General features: G+C 40.5%; 1 non-coding gene across 1 annotated transcript; it reads right to left on the reverse strand.

Moving 5' to 3' along the window:
• Nucleotides 1-894: 894 nt before the first annotated feature.
• Nucleotides 895-1,021, reverse strand: LOC115062990. The gene has a single exon (XR_003842880.1). It is a non-coding gene; the product is annotated as a small nucleolar RNA SNORA17 (small nucleolar RNA).
• Between the last annotated feature and the right edge of the window lie 3,448 nt (nucleotides 1,022-4,469).

Here is a 4,469-nt window from a genome sequence, read left to right on the forward strand (position 1 = left end):
CTGTCAATACTGGAGCCTCACTGAGACTCCTCTCAGATATCCTGTTGTTGCCCTGTGACGTGGAGATCCTATAGTTTTGGATCTGTAGGGCCAGCCTCTTCATGCATTTTACCAGTTCATCAATGTGTAGATGCTGGGATGAACATTCAAATCCCTGAATCTGGACCTGACCACTATCTGAGATGGTCTGCCTCATGCAACCAGGGCCATCTCTAACCTGCTACCTAGGTGAGGTGCTGGTTGCAGCAGGTGAGGGGCAGGGCCATCTTTCCCACTCTCAGGACCCCAGTACCAGCTCTTCCTCATACAATAGGTGACAGGGTAAAAGGGTGTCGGAGGGTATCTTGCCCTCACTACTCCAGTTCTCCTCCCCCATGCCATGCTGCCATGGGCAAAGGTAAAGGAGAAGGGAGATCACTCCCTTACCCATGTCACCACATAGCAGACAAGAGTCAGGACTGGCTCTCACATGCTCACATCCTCAGGGCCAGAACCAGCTCTACTGTGCTGCCCAGGTGGTCTGCAGAGACAGCACAGGCCAAGACCCCACCATGGTCCCAGGGGCATCACTGCCTACTCAAATCAAGGTATATTTCATTATCCTCAAGGGTCCGGTTTTGCCTATCTTCGTTGTGTTCACATATCTCTGTTTCTCTTTGTTTTCCATTTATCTACCACTTACTCCTCTTAGTGACTCCTGGGATCTCTGAATGAATGGGATCATCTCAGGAGTGGTCTCAGGGAGTGTTATGCCCCATTCATGCATTATGGTACCAAAGGTGGCTCATCTCAAACAGTCTGTGCCCCTAAGGCCTGTTTGGCATCAAACTAGGTACCTTGTCTGGGTTGTCTGGCACTGGGCTGGTGGTCATCTCAAGCTCTCTTTTTTTAAGGAATTTTAGGTTCCTAATCATTCAGATGTTCAGAGGTCAGAAAAATGAGCATAGACATATCCTCTCTCATCTCTGCCATACTGAAACAATGTAACACAACAGCCATACCTACTCACTTCAAGGACAGTAAATTTTATATTTATTGTGTATCACAGACATCAAACCTTGACTATAGCATATTTGTCACCTTTGTTTTCATAATCAGAGAATAAATTGTAAGGATTTGTTTTTCAAATGATGGAGAAAAACTTCCTAAGAAGTCTATAAGAAGCTTTCCAGTTTCCTACAGTGCTTTAAATGCAAAGAACTGAGGGGCCATGCACAATAGACACTATTACAGATATTTATGTATAAGCAAATACTAATAGGCCCCCACATATGAATCCAGAGTTTGCTCTGTGTTCATTACAAATTCTCAAATAAATTGTTGCTCTTTTCAGGGCAGTTTGTCTCCGCCAATTATGGTGTAAGGTCCCTTATCTCCTGTGTTCTAGACTGTTACCTGAGATAGAAAATTTGCTCAGTAATTATGACTGTGGATTCCAGAACAAAGTTTTAAAAATAAAATGTTGGTGACTAGAGAGATGGCTGAGCACTTAAGAGCACTTGTTATTGCAGAGGACACAGATTCAGTTCCCACCAATCAAATGGCAGCCCAGAATCTTCATAATTCCAGTTCTAAGGAATACATTTCCCTCTTCTGGACATTGAAGGCATTTCAGGCTCATGATATACATACATAAAGCAAGCAAAAACATAAATTGAACTGTATAACAACTATACCATTCCTGGATTTATATTCAAAGGACTTGTGGTTGAAATTATATAGGCTCCAAATGGCTCATACATTTGAATGCATGCTTCTCACTTAGAACCACTGAGGAGGGTTAGGAGGATTTTCTATTTCAAAAGCCCTTTCAAAACCCCCAGCAGAACAGGTTGTAAAGCTTTCAACTACTTCCCCAGTGCCATGCCTGTCTTTTTCTCACCTTGAAGATCATGGACCAACCCTCTAAAACTGTAAGCAAGTCCCTAATTAAATGCTTTATTTTTATTAAAGCTGCCTTTTATAAAAGTGGTCATGTAGTATCTTTATAGCAATAGAACAGTAACTGAGACAGAACTTGGTACCAGGAACTGGGATACTGCTCTGACAGGCATGACTAAACTGTTGTTTGGAGAACTGTAGATTATTTGGGGACTTTGAATAAAGACAGCAACTGAATGCTATAAGCAGAGTTTAATGGGCCATCATAGGAAGAGCACAAAAGACAGTAGAACTGAAAACAATGTGAATTAAGGCCCAGCTCAAGAGGTTTTAGAAGGGGAGAATATTTGAAACAATTCTTTTAGTATTTTTGCAAAGAATGTGGTTTCTGTTTTCCCTAGTCCAAAAAAAAGAAAAACCAAAAACAACAGCAGCAGCAACAACAACAACAACCACCACAACAACAAAAATCTATGCCTGAAGATAAGAAAAGTTTTGGATTAACATTATTGGAAGAGAAGCTCAGTATTGACTGTGTCCTATGTTTGTTAGTATCCTAATGAACTCTGGTTATTAATATGGTTATTAGTATTATAGAACATTATTGTACATATTTACAGTAAAAAAAGCAAACAAGCAAGGAAAATGCTCAGTTGAAGGAGAAAAAGAGAAAAGGAAGGAATGTGATATTGGTACCAAGTTTTATGATTCAAGAAATGGAAAGTTTAAAGGAAGTCCTGATTCTAAATGGAACAAAAAGAGTAGAAACCTCATGGCAAAAAGCTGCAATTAAAGCCTGAAATTAAAGGGAAGCTTAAGCTGCATAGGAAACCATCAACAGTGGAAAGAAGTGACTGTAACTCAAGGAAGAGGAAAAGTTCTTATATCACCAAGAAGAAGAATTTGGTAGCTTCAATCACACCACATGCTTCTAAATTTAGAGTCAATGATACAAAAGGGGACTGTTGAATTATTGTCTGTGGTTAATGAAAGACATTCATGTCAGGGATATGACACGGGTATCCCTGCATGGAACTCCTAAGAGGCCATTGCATGAATCTATGAAGGTGAAATTTCAGTTGCATCAGAGACCCCAAGATGTTGGAGATGCCAGAGCCATGGTGTACCTCCCAAGGAGAACTGCACACAGAGTATAGAAACAACCTAAGAGAGACAGGTATATTACTGTCAGCAAAGTTGGAAGAGAAGAGCCATCTGATACCGGACATGGAGTTCTGAAATTTGCCCTACTAGTTTTTGATTTTGGTTTGGTCTACTATTTCCTCACTATGCTCCCTTTCCTCCCTTTTATAATGATAGTGTACATTAAGTGCCATTGTATGTTGAAGTATGTGATTTTCTTTGTTATTTTGATCCTACAGGGAGTTACACTTAAGAGATTCCCTTAAGTCTCAGAAGAAACTTTGAACTTTTAAATAGTGCTGAGATTTTAAAAGCCTATGGGTAGTTTTGAAGTTGTACTGAATGAATTTTGTATTATATTATGGCTACAAGTCTATGGGGGCCAGGGAGTAGAATGTGGTGGCTTGAGTGAGAATGGTTCCAGTAGGGTCATTATTCAGCAAGAATGAGATGAGAGAGCTACAGGGTTTGGATTGGGGAATATTACCCAAAATGAGGAGTATATGGAAAATCCATGTAGAAATCTAATATTATAACCTAATTAAAAATATAATTTAAGGGCTGGCAAGATGGCTCAGCAGGTGAGAGCTCTTCCAAAGGTCCTGAGTTCAAATTGCAGCAACCACATGAGGGCTCACCACCACCTGTAATGAGATCTGATGCCCTCTTCTGGCATGTCTGAAGACAGCTACAGTGTAATTATATTTAATAATAAATAAATCTTTGGGATGGAGTGAGTAGAAACTGAGTGAGCAGAGTTGACCAGAGAGAGCAGGGCCAACCGGAGCAAATGGAGTTAACCAGAGAGAGTGGGCCGACTGGAGCAAGTGGGAAAAAGGAGGGCAACTGCAGTGAACAGGGTTGACTGAAGTGAGCAGAGGTCCTAAAAATTTAGTTCGCAACAACCACATGAAGGTACAGCTACAGTGTACTCATATACATAAAATAAACAAATTATATATATATAATTATATAAAGAGTTAGAAGTGAACTAGAAAAGGCTCCTCTAGAAGCAGTAAGTTGTAAACAAGAATCCAAGTGCCGAGTATAGAATACCTTTGAGTTATTGGTTATGGTTACCCCAGATTCCTCCAAAATATCTCAGGTTCTAACCACTCCTCTTAATTGCCCATCAGCACTAGATGATAAGACCATATTGCTAAAGACACCACATACTTTAATCAGATATGGTTAGAGCCAATGAAGGTTAGAATCTTTACTTATGCTGTTTAGTTTTCACATTGCTTGAGGGGAGAAAAGCTGACACTCTTACACTTCTACAACAAGTTTTTTTTCCTAGACTCAAACACCAGCAGGAGACCCCAGCTAACAACAAACCACTCCCACCAACAAATCAGGTTGGCTAACTGCAGATCTTCCCCTCTCTTTCAGTTCCTCCATATCTTAACCCCCAATCTCATCCTCAGCACTATAACAGCCTTTCT

Source organism: Mus pahari, chromosome 22 (genome assembly GCF_900095145.1).
Source record: "Mus pahari chromosome 22, PAHARI_EIJ_v1.1, whole genome shotgun sequence".
Classification (NCBI taxonomy): Eukaryota; Metazoa; Chordata; class Mammalia; order Rodentia; family Muridae; genus Mus; species Mus pahari.